The sequence below is a fragment of the Cetorhinus maximus genome, chromosome 3, assembly GCF_964194155.1.
Source record: "Cetorhinus maximus chromosome 3, sCetMax3.hap1.1, whole genome shotgun sequence".
Taxonomy (NCBI): domain Eukaryota; kingdom Metazoa; phylum Chordata; class Chondrichthyes; order Lamniformes; family Cetorhinidae; genus Cetorhinus; species Cetorhinus maximus.
In genome coordinates this window covers 187,567,756-187,580,334 of record NC_135881.1, presented here as the reverse complement: position 1 = coordinate 187,580,334, position 12,579 = coordinate 187,567,756, and the positions used below count along the sequence as shown (strand labels likewise).

The 12,579-nt window shown below is 42.4% G+C and overlaps 1 protein-coding gene across 1 annotated transcript in view; it reads right to left on the bottom strand.

Moving 5' to 3' along the window:
* zdhhc11 (zDHHC palmitoyltransferase 11) overlaps positions 1-4,654 on the bottom strand; it is a 145,854-nt gene extending 141,200 nt beyond the window's left edge. The window contains exon 1 of the mRNA XM_078539449.1: positions 4,419-4,654. The gene's annotated coding sequence lies outside the window, so the exon portion shown is untranslated. The remainder of the gene's footprint in view (positions 1-4,418) is intronic.
* Positions 4,655-12,579: the final 7,925 nt, after the last annotated feature.

The following is a 12,579-nucleotide window of genomic DNA, read 5'->3' as shown; positions in this document are numbered from 1 at the left end:
AATGGGGCAGCCAAGTTGTGCACAGCAAGCTCTCTCAAACAGTAATGTGATAATGACAAGATCATATGTTTTTGTAATGTTGATTGAGGGATAAATATTGACCAGGACACTCCTGGGATATAAGTCCCCTAACTTTCTTCACAGGCTAAAGCGAAGGGCCAGAGCACTCTTCCTTACTCTCACTGATACTGTAATGGTAATCTGACGTTCTCAAGGGAAATTAAGGATAGGCAATAAATGCTGGTCTTGCCTGGGACACCCATATCCCATGAACAAATGAAAAAGGGAGCATGTAATGGAGAAAAAAAAACAGGCAGTTAGCTTTGGGATTGTTAGCTACAAAGTGGACAAATGCTGAAAACATCAGGAAGCTCATATCATTGTGATTTCTTTTCCCATGAAATGAGAAGCAAAGAGAAATTATCCACAACACAATGAAATCTACATTTTAGATAAACTAAACTAATTTGGAGTCTTGAGTTTACACATCCACTCAAGAGGACTATTTTCAAAGCTGCCTTCTGTAAAGGCAGGATAGCGTGTACTCTAAGTATAAAAACAAAAAGCTAAAAGCTACTGCGGATGCTGGAAATCCAAAACAAAAACAGAATTACCTGGAAAAACTCAGCAGGTCTGGCAGCATCGGTGGAGAAGAAAACAGTTGACGTTTCGAGTCCTCATGACCCTTCGGCAGAACTGAAGTATAGTTAGGAGAGAGGTGAAATATAAGCTGGTCTAAGGTGGGGGGCGGGGGGAGAGAGAAGTTGAGGGTGGGGTGGTTGTAGGGATAAGCAAGCAGTGATAGGAGCAGATAATCAAAAGATGTCACAGACAAAAGGATCAAAGAGGTGTTGAAGGTGGTGATATTATCTAAGAAAAGTGCTAATTAAGAATGGATGGCAGGATACTCAAGGTACAGCTCTAGTGGGGGTGGGCTGGAAAGACTAAAAAAGTATTAGTTGTAGATTTAAAAATAATGGAAATAGGTGGGAAAAGAAGAATCTATATAAATTATTGAAAAAAAAGGGAGGGGGAAGAAACGGGGTGGGGAAGGGGGGAGGGGGAGTTTAAGATCTAAAGTTGTTGAATTCAATATTCAGCCCGGAAGGCTGTAAAGTGCCTAGTCGGAAGATGAGGTGCTGTTCCTCCACTAGAGCTGTACCTTGAGTGTCCTGCCATCCATTCTTAATTAGCACTTTTCTTAGATAATATCACCACCTTCAACACCTCTTTGATCCTTTTGTTTGTGACATCTTTTGATTATCTGCTCCTATCACTGCTTGCTTATCCCTACAACCACCCCACCCTCAACTTCTCTCTCCCCCCCGCCCCCCACCTTAGACCAGCTTATATTTCACCTCTCTCCTAACTATACTTCAGTTCTGCCAAAGGGTCATGAGGACTCGAAACGTCAACTGTTTTCTTCTCCACCGATGCTGCCAGACCTGCTGAGTTTTTCCAGGTAATTCTGTTTTTGTTTTGTACTCTAAGTATGTCTTCTGTTCTCTGCCTAAAGGAAGGTCCTTGGCGATTATTGCACAAACCACAGAAAAGTGCTATGGTTTTTACAATGGGTAGGGTGAGGAGGCAGGCCCCGAAACTACCTGAGCCAGAGCGGAGATCAAATCTCATGCTGTTGGCATTAATCTGATCCACATGCTAGCCATTTAGCTAACTGGCACAGTATGACTAAGTGTGTGGGATCACATAATCACAAAATATTGTGAAATGTATGAATGTGAGGTATATTATTGGAAGTGACTGCGGTATTAGGGTGTTCAGGACTGAAAGGGTTAGTGTGGGACTGGGGAAACAGTATTGCCCACACGATGATGTAAAGGGAGTCACATGACTAGTCATGCTCTGATAGTAGTCTGAATGGTGGTAGCTCATGGCCTGGACTGAAGAAATCTACTGTCTTGTATATCTGTACATAGTTATGTTCCTCAATAAAATAGTTACTGTTCAAACTCTATGCCTCTTCCTTAGACAACATACAACAGTAACTGGTGATGCTGAACCCAAGATAATATGTATTGCAAAACTTGAAGATTAGGAGCACCTGGCTTTTGGGACAACTTGAGGCTTTCACGTAAAAAGGTTTAATGGCAGCATTAAAATACAATGATCCTTCCAAGAACATTTCAAAAGCCAACCATTGATCCCCATTATTGATTCCATCATTGTTGTATCATATGATTACCAGGATGGTAGAAGTTGAATAGATGAACCTTGACCTCTCTTCATCCATTCCTATGACCCCTGATATTACTCTTTAAACATGACAATTATTTGGTCTCCACTGCCCTTCAAAGTGCTTTGATTTAGTTGGCATGAATTTCAACTGTAGTTTCACCAACACATTAAATACTTCCCACTTTCCATCTGTAGTTCTCCCAAGTGTTGTGTTTAATTGGCTGTCTTAGGATATTCCCTATCCTCTTGTTCTGGCAAAGGCCAATATTTTTCTGTGTCATTGTTCTTCTTGTGTACCTTAAGGTCGAACACTATGATCACCTGCTTCCTTTCCTCCACCTGTTGTGCCATACCTGATCTAAGACCTGGGGCTAGAACACTCTGCAATCACAATTTATCTGACTAAATGCAAACCTGCACTACCTCAAAAAACATGTTCTCCCCTTCTCATTAGTTGTCGCCCAGCTGTTTTGCCAGTTTATAATTGGATAATAGAAATTTCCCATGATCAGTGTTCTATTCCAGCCTCCCGAATCTGTAAAACCATTTTCCTAAATCTCCTTTCCTCCTCTCCGGAAGATCTGTAACAATTCAGAGTGACCTTTCTCTTTCTTTTTCTATTTCAGATCCCAACACATATTATTTCAGCTGTCTGTCAAGCACTTGTATCATTTCTTTCTATGGATACAGAGAACTCTGGTGCTGACAATACCACTCCGCTCCTCCTTTTACAGGCAGTACATCTAGGTGGTTTTGTGGCTCAGAAGCCAGCGCCCTGCCACTGAACCAGAAGCTCCAGGTTCAAGGGCCACTCCAGGACTTGGTGGCCATGGAAGGAGCATTCTTGATGAGGTCCAACAGGTTGATGATCAGCCTGCTAATTCTTCCAACACTTCCCCACTATTCCCCAAAGGAAAACAAAGTGTGTGACCAAACAAGCCATACATTTGGTATTTTAGTCTTCAAGGTCTTGTTTTTAGCCAAGTACCTGTTATTTTTGCCACACTCACCTTTCCTTTGACACTTCTTTCCAATTCCGCAGATTTGTCTTCATGTTCCTATTGTTGTATAAATATAAACAGATCAACCCCATAACCACCTTCCCCCCATAACTCTCAAACTACATTTAACTCCTGCTTGAAACCACTTATTTGTCTCAGTGACCTACCCCACTAACTTACTCCAAAACCCTGTTATCCTTTAGTTAAATATTACTGTCCCACTCTTCTCTGGACTCCTGATTTCCTATTGTGCTCTTTGATATCTGAATCTTTCACCCATAGCGAATAATTTCCTGGATCCAGTTGGTCCGTTCCCTTCACAAATCAAGAATATTTCAATCCACCCATAGAGGACAAAGGCTGTCCTCGAAATACAGCCCTGAAGCTTGGAATCACTTCCACTGTTGACCTCTGAAATGTGGTTATGGTTCTGTATTGATAACGGGGTAGCCGAGAAGGGTTAAGCTCGGACTCTAGTTAACTGCGATTATTTTGTAAACCTATGCAACACAGCCCACGAAACGAACAACTCAAACCTCAGCCAAGTCACTCGCCCCCAATCTCTTCAGCGCAAAACCCAGGTCAGATGGCCCCGTGAGTGGTTCGGGTCTGGGATGCCCTGCCTGAGAGTGTGGTGGTGGAGGCATGTTCAATCGAGGCGCTCAAGGGGGAATTAGATCTTGAAAAGAAACAGTTTGCAGGGGTTAGTTACAAGGCAGGAGAATGACACTGGGCGAAATGCTCATTCGGGGAGCCGGAGCTGACACGACGGGCCGAATGGCCTCCTTCTGGACTGTAACAATTCTGTGACCCCGGCGAGCATTAAGGGGCTGTAAAGAATTCCCTCTGGAAGCTAGTTACAGATCGAACTGACCGTTTCCCTCTCCCTCGCAGCCCCCACGAATCCCACCAAATATAAACATCAATAACCACAAGTGTGGCTCTGGGTTGCTGAATTCCGTGCGTGAAGTTCGAAAGATACACTGGATTATCAAACCCCTGGTACGGGCACAGTTGGCGCATGAAAACGAAAACAAATATTTATCGCCGACACTATAAACTCAAGAACGATTTGAGATAGTTTGCATCAACAAAGAACCAGGCATTTCAACTTAATAACTGATTATTCCACTACGAAGCAGATTAAAAACACAGCATTGGATTTGCTGGATCATTGGCTATCCAAAGTACATTTCTCAAACAAGCATGTTTGCTGCTCACCTCAGTCCACTTTATGTTAGTGTTTCAGGCTCCACTCTGCCATTCATTTCCTAGGTTACGCACATTTCCAATAAATAGAACCAGATTCCAGCGTCTCCATAAACTTATCAACAGGAAAGCAAAGCAGGGTTCACGCATGGACACAAAAAAAAATTAAAATGAAATGGCAAATACTGCCCTAATGCGGCCACCTGGGCAGCATTGCTCCCCCTGGATGGGTTAAGATGCAGTGCTCAGGCAGACAGCCCCAATTCCTCCGCTCCCTCTCCGCTTCTGAACCGTGACTCGTTCCTCAAGATGTTGCAACTGGACACAGCCACTATGGAAACTGCCAGTTGCTCCTCAACACAACGCTCGGCACAGCCCCGGGTCCTAATGCTCACCTGGCGCACACCTGCACGTCGGTGCCTCATCTGTCTGGTGACTCTGAGTCAACAGGTTAGAAAGCAACCAGAGCGAATTTATCTGGCGCCCTGCAAGACCTCAGAACCTGGCCCGTCACGGCCCAGTGGAGGATTTTTAAAGTGCCATTACTGATGTCATGTGGGGAAACCAGGCAGCAACTTTGCGCATAGCATATCCCAGAAACAATTATTTAATTGTTGTTTGAGGGATAAATACTGTACGAACGAAAGACTTGCATTTGTATAGCAGTTTTCAGGACGGCTGGCCCTCTGAAAGCACTTTACCGCCACTAAAGTACTTTTGAAGGGGAGGCGATGTTTAATGTTGGATAGGGAGCAGCAAATTTGCTTGCAGAAAGTTCCCATAAACGGAAACATGATAATGATCATATCGTCTGTTTTTGTGATATTGACTGTGGGATAAATATCTTTTACATCCACCTGAGAGGACAGATGGAGCCTCAGTTTAACATTTCCAAAAAAAACAGCACCTCCAATAGTACGACACTCCCTCAATTCTGCACTTGGATGTTTCAGCCCTGCTTCTGTAGTCAAGTTCTCAGAGTGGGATTTGAACCCATGACCTTCTGATTGAGAAGGGAGTGTTATCACTGAGCCAAAGCACTAAATGTTATAGCAATGAGATGTTATTGCACTACTCCAGATATCCGAAAGGTGTGAACACCACTGGTAGTGATGATGAGTTTATATATTTTTTATTCTTTTCATGGGGTGTGGGCATCACTGCCACAATAGAGTCAATCACTTTACTGTGGGTCTAGAGTCACATATAGGCCAGACCAGGATCAATGGCAGATTTCCTTCTGTAAAGGACATTATCAAATGGGCTTTTAGCACCAATGAATGATAGTTACATGGTCAGCTTTCAATAATCCCACCAGCTGCAGTGGGATTTGAATTCATGTTCTCAGAGTATTGGCCTTTGGCTTACTGGTCCAGTGACATAACTGATATTCTACCATCTCTCCTTGGGTGGGTTCTTATCTAATCTTGCTGCTCATGTGGGCTAATACTTGGGCATTCTTATCGGAAGTAGAGCTCAGGATTTGGTTGAGTTGCTTATGCTTTGTGTGTGCTGCACTCAGTAGCCCATAACTACACAATTTCTAACATGTAATATATAATTGTACAGTGCTTTAGTAGGTCTCTAATCAAGTTGCCATGTGGGATTTGGAAGACAGTCCCTCTGTGACAATGATTTGTCTGTCTCTATAACACAGCAGATTTATTCAAGCATTTAACATATTTGAAATGAACCATTGTCATTGGCTGTTCAGTCCACTGTCTCTGCGCTGGGACTTTACTACAGCAATCCAGAAATTATCCCACTTTCTCCTTATTGCCCTGTACTTTCACACAAGTAAAATACTGATGGTGCTGGAAATCTGAGAAAAAACAGAAAATGCTCAACAGGATTAGCAGCATCAGTGGAGAGGGAAATAGAACTAACATTTCTGTGACCTTCCATTTTTTCCGGTATTATCTGCTTTTATTAGCCATTTCCTTTCCTTTGTTTCAAATGTTAATCTATTTTCTATTAAAAGATGGAATGTTCCATGCCTCAACTATGCTCTGTACCAAAGCATTCCATGATTTGATAACTTTCTGCATAAAGTCATTATTCCTAAAATCTCTTCTCACTTTCTTTGCAGCAATTTTAAGATGATGACTCCATACCACTGACTCCTCAAACAAAGGAAATAAGGTTGCTTTATTTACCCTATCAAAGACCTTCATAATTTGAATATTACTGAAAAAAGAGACATGCTATTGAAGCTTTTCGTCTTGCACTCATCAGGACAGCTCGCAAGATAAACCAACAGTAAAGGGAACAACATTGTCTCCGTCTCTGTGCTGGGACTTTGCTACACCAGTCCAAAACATGTTTTTTTTTTTGGATTGCTGTATCAAAATCCCAGCACAGAGATGGAGACAATGTTCAGACAGTCATAGATTTTGACAGCACGGAAAGAGGCCCTTCGGCCCATCGTGTCCATGCTGGTCATCAAGCCCCTATCTACTCTAATCCTATTTTCCAGCACTTGGCCCATAGCCTTGTATGCTATGGCATTTCAAGTGTACATCTAAATACTTCTTAAAAGTTGTGAGGGTTCCTGCCTCTACCACCCTTTCAGGCAGTGAGTTCCAGATACACCCCCCACCCCCCCGCCCACCCTCTGAGTGAAAATGTTTTTCCTCAACTCCCCTCTAAACTTCCTGCCCCTTCCCTTAAATCAATGCCCCCTGGTTATTGACCCCTCCACTAAGGGGAAAAGTTTTTTCCCTATCTACCCTATCTATGCCACTCATAATTTTGTACACCTCAATCAGGTACCCCCTCAGCCTTCTCTACTTTAAGGAAAATGAACCCAGCCTATCTAGTCTCTCTTCATAGCTTCCAGCCCAGGCAACACCCTGGTGATCTCCTCTGCACCATCTCCAGTGCAATCATATCCTTCCTATTGTGTGGCAACCAGAACTGCACACAGTGCTTCAGATATGGCCTAACCAAAGCTTTATAAAGCTCCATCATAACCTCTCTGCTCTTGTATTCAGTGCCTCGACTAATTAAGGCAAGTATTCCATATGCTTTCTTAACCATCTTATTTACCTGTTGTGCTGCCTTAAAGGATCTATGGACATGCACACCAAGGGACCTCTGATCCTCTGTGTTCCCTTTACTGTTGGTTTGTTTTGCGAGCTGTCCCAATGAATGCAAGATGAAAAGCTTCAATAGCATGTCTCTTTTATCAGCAATACTTAAGTTCTGTACTACCTTAACAACTATTTGTAAACCTTCATAATATTAAAAGTATCTATTATATCTGCTCTTAGCCTTCACTGCTCCAATGGAAATCGTCCTTGTATTTTAGGTTTCTCATTCTTGACATCATCCTGTTGAATCTTTGTTGCAAACGTGAATGATTTTAATGTCTTTTGTTAATGGTGTCCCAAAGCTGGACAGCAGTCTAATTGTGGCGCTTTTCATTGTACACAATTACTACAGTGCCTTTGCTGGCGTACTCTGTGCCCCTTTTTATAAAACCCAACATGCTGTCGGCCTGTTTTAAAGACTTAACCTCCTGCACTTGAACTTCTAGGTCTCCTTTAAATGCTTTATCAATTCCATTGAGTGTACACTTCTTGGGCAGAATTTAATCCGTGGCATGCCGTTCCCAGAGACAGAACCACTTTCGCTTTAGGAGGAGGTACTTGGTACTTTGCTTTGGTAGGAGCCACTTTCACATTAGTGCCGCGAGCCAGCTCCCACATGATTCGTATGAAAATCTAAAGGGCCGGCGGTAGCTATGTGAAACACGTGCAGTTATCTCATGAAGGCGGATTTCCATTGGAGGATCCCACCATCAGGCGACAGTTCAGAAAGTCTGGGCGGGCTATAAAAGAGCCGCCTGGACAAGCAGGGAGGCTCTGCATCAAGGCCCTGGCTCCAAGTCCACCTCTGTTCATTCTGCAGTTCGGTCAATTTGTTTTTACAACCCTTCCTAACCCTCAGCCTCTCTCAAACTTACCCTCCCCATCATACCTTCCCTCATAAATCTATTGCCCTGTCAAAGCAACCCCCCAATGCCTCCCCCCCCCCAACAACACATCCCCCCACCCCCCCAACACATCACATCCAAACCCTTCACAAATAAAATTTGAGATTTTTTTTTGAAAAATATACTTTATTCATAAAATATCTTCAACCACATTCCAAAACCATTTCAAAATTACCATCACAAAGGTACAATCAGGTTCAACTTTTACATGTCAGAGCAAAGACATAGGTGGGCCTCACGATTCAGCAATGCCTCCCTGCAGATTCTCCTCTAGGCAGTCACTTCCCATAGTTTGATGGAAGGGGGAAATAAGAAGGCGGCTTAAACTGCACAGTTGACATTAAGGAACTTAAAAGAAAGAAAGCCTTGCATTTATAGTATGTTTTTCACAACTTCAAATGTCCCAAAAGTCTTTACACCTAATGAAGTATTTTTGAAGTGTAGTCAGTTACAATGTAAGAAAACACGAAGCCAATCTGCATACAACAGATAGAAAAGAAAATATAATTGCTCAAATGAGAAGATATAAGATTTTTAAAAGTAACATTAATGTGAACAGTGCCCATTCATAATATTTGCAATTTAACATCCGCTGACACCTTTCTGTGAAATGGAAATAAGCTAAAAACTTCACACTTTTTTTATCCAATGTCTCATATTGCACCATAGCGCTGTTTCATATTTCACAATATTATGAACAGTTGCCATGGACAAATTTGTATTCAATTACATTTAACTCTACAAAATGCTCAGTTGTGTGACAGAAGGCATTTGGGATATACACTGGAGTGTGCCATTTGTGCTTGAGTCAGTATACTTGTAAAATGTGTCCTATTTTACATCAGAGGTATGATATATGGGCGGAATTTTACAGCCCTGATGTGGTGGGGAGCAGGGCCAGAAAATGCAGCCAACCATTCAAAAGTCCATTGACTTCAGCAAGGCTAGAAGCTCCCGCCAGGGGAAGGGGCTGCAAAATTCCACCCTACATGTCAGCAATTATTTGGTTGTTTAAAGATGTATGCTATGTGCACATGCATGGCCTGAGAGTGTAGTGGAGGCAGGTCATGTTATCAAGTCATCCAAGAGGGAACTGGATTATTATCTGAAAAGGAAGAATGTGCAGGACTACGGGAAGAAGGCAAGGCAGTGGCACTAGGTGAATTGCTCCTTTGGAGAGCCAGCTGAATGGGCTGAATGGCCACTTTCTGTGCTGTAACCATTCTGTGATTCTGTGAAGTGAAAAATGCGTGGGTGGAAGTGCTTTTTATCTGGGTCCTGAAAATGGAAACATTTTGCAATTGGTCATTCTTTCATTTCAAACAACTTTACACAGATGTTGCTGCTAAAGAACACAGGAAATGCTGCAGCTTAATTGTGCATTGGTAGTCTTTAGTTACACTTTGTAATGTGAATGATAGTTTTTTTCTGGATGAGTCATAACTTCCTTCAACAGTACAGTAGGAAGATTGAAACCAGCATTTTTGATCTCCACAACAAACTCTCATCTCTTGCTGATTCCATCTCCCTCCTTAACTACACATTCAGATGGAACCAGGCTGTGCAAGGCCTTAACATCATGTTCAACCTATTGTCCTGTTAAACCCCACATCCTACTCATCACCAATGATTTATTTTGACCTCCTCAGCCAATTCCCTACTTCAGATGCTCTGCTGCCTCTAAAATCCTTATCCGTAGTTTTTCTACTCTGAGATGTGGTCATTCCAATGCTCTTGTTAGCAATCCATCCTCCACTCTCTATAAGCCCCAATTGGTCCAAAGGTTACTTTAATATAGCCTGCACCATACCATGCCCTGCTCACCTAAAACCCCCATCTTTGCTATCCTGCTGAAGCTCCTTATTCCTCCATGCAGTAAATTTAAAATTACATCTGAATTAGGAGCGGGAGTAGGCCACTTGGGCCCTTGAGCCTGCTCCGCCATTCAATAAGATCATGGCTGATCTGATTTTAACCTCATATTCCTGCCTACCCCTGATAAACTTTCACCCATTTGCTTATCAAGAATCTATCTACCTCTGCCTTAAATATATTCAAAGACTCTGCCTCAACCACTTTTTGAGAAAGAGAATTCCAAAGTCTCACAACCCTCAGAGAAAACAAAAATCCTCATCTCTGTCCTAAATGGGCAACCCCTTATTTTGAAACAATGACCCCAAGTTCTAGATTCTCCCACAAGAGGAAACATCTTTTCCACATTCACCCTGCCAAGTCCCCACAGGATCATATATGTTTCAATCAAGTTGCCTCTTACTCTTCTAAACTCCAGCGGATACAAGCCTAGCCTGTCCAACCTTCCCTCATAAGAAAATCCGCCCAATCCAGCTATTATCTAGTAAACCTTCTTTGAACTGTTTCTAATGCATTTACATCTTTCCTTAAGTGAGGAGACCAATTCTGTACATTGCAGTCCAGATGTGGTCTCACCAGTGCCCTGTATAACTGAAGCATAACCTCCCTATTCTTGTGTTCAATTCCTCTCAGAATAAACAATAACTTTCTATTAGCTTTGCTAATTACTTGCTGCTCCAGCACACTAACTTTTGTGATTCATGCACTAGGACACCCAGATCCCTGCAACCTCTTACCGTTTAGATAATATGCATCTTTTTTATCCATCCTGCCAAAATGGACAGCCTCACATTTTCCTACATTATACTCCATATGCCAAATCTTTGTCCACTCACCTATATCTATATCCTTTAGTGGGCTCCTTACATCCTCTTCACAGCTTACTTTCCTACCTATCATTGTGTCATCAGCAAATTTAGCAACCATACCATCGGTCCCTTCATCCAAATCATTTATATAAATTGTAAAGAGTTGAGGCCCCAGCACTAATCTCTATGGCACACCACTCATCACACGCCACTTGTCCTTATCTTTAAATCTCTCCATAACTTCACCCCACCATACCTCTTTGACCTCATTTCCCCTGCATCTGCCTTTTTGTCTACAACTTCTCCTTTCGTTCCGCCATTGGTGGCAGCACTTTCAGGTACTTTGGCCTTACTCTCTGTAACTCCATCTTTAAACCCCCCTACATCTCTTCAAAAAATTACTCAACACTCTTCTTTTTAATCACCTTCTCCATCACCTTTCTTAATCTCCTAATAAGCGGGTACTATCAGATTAAAATATTCTAACTTTAGCATCCGTATCCCCATCTATTTTCATTATCAAGTACCTTTAAGTTGCTGTTAAATAGCAACTTCCTGCTGTTAGATACTAAAAGCCTTGTTAGGCTTGTGCAACACTTAATTGATGTAACATGTTTTTTGGTGACTTGAGTCACAATTTCATCATAATATGTTGTTTATTGTCTCAAATTAAAAGAAGAGCAAAGCAGAACTGAATGCAAAGGGATGCACCAATTAATAGTGAAGAAATCAGCTAGAAAAATGCCAATCAGAAACTGAAAGGAATACAAATTTCACCCATGCATTCATCTTCCCTGTACAATCACCCATACAGCAGCCAGGCAGTCAGTCGAAATGTCCTGCATCTGGCCTGACTCCATCTAGATTGGCGGGTTCAAGTCATTTACAGTCCTACCACATCCCAACCTCTGCAGAATCAATAGGAAAACCCTGCAACTGCAGCAGGGATTGGGATCCAACTGCGGAGTTTTTTGGTTGCTGCCCAATAGCAGTAACTGGAAGTCCTGCAGCTCCAATTACCTGATGGCTCCCTATTAAGGATTACTTACCATTTGTGTCACTTTCATCCCATGTTATGATAGGGGTCAAGCAAGGCCTTTGCTGAAACTTTTTCTGGAACCTGTGCACCTGGGCACCTATCCAGTGAACCTTCAGGATAATGGGGGTCAGGGACACCTCCATAGCACTTAATTTCCACACCCATCCTTAACCTGCACCTACTGTAGGTATCAGTACAAAGGGGGAAAGAAACTGAGCAACACACCCACCACTTGTTCCCTTTCCTATGTACCTGGGAACTGAGTAAGGAAAGTTGGGAACACATTTTGGGATCTCTATTAAAGTGGAACAAATCCAATGTTGTAAAATTCTAAAATGCACTTCAGTCAGCGATTCCCATGGGGGAGGTCTTATGTTTGTGGTTTGGAATGCAGCCAGGTTAATTGGTTTGAAACACTCATAGGCCTTTGAACTTTATTCTTTTTGAAAGGACAAA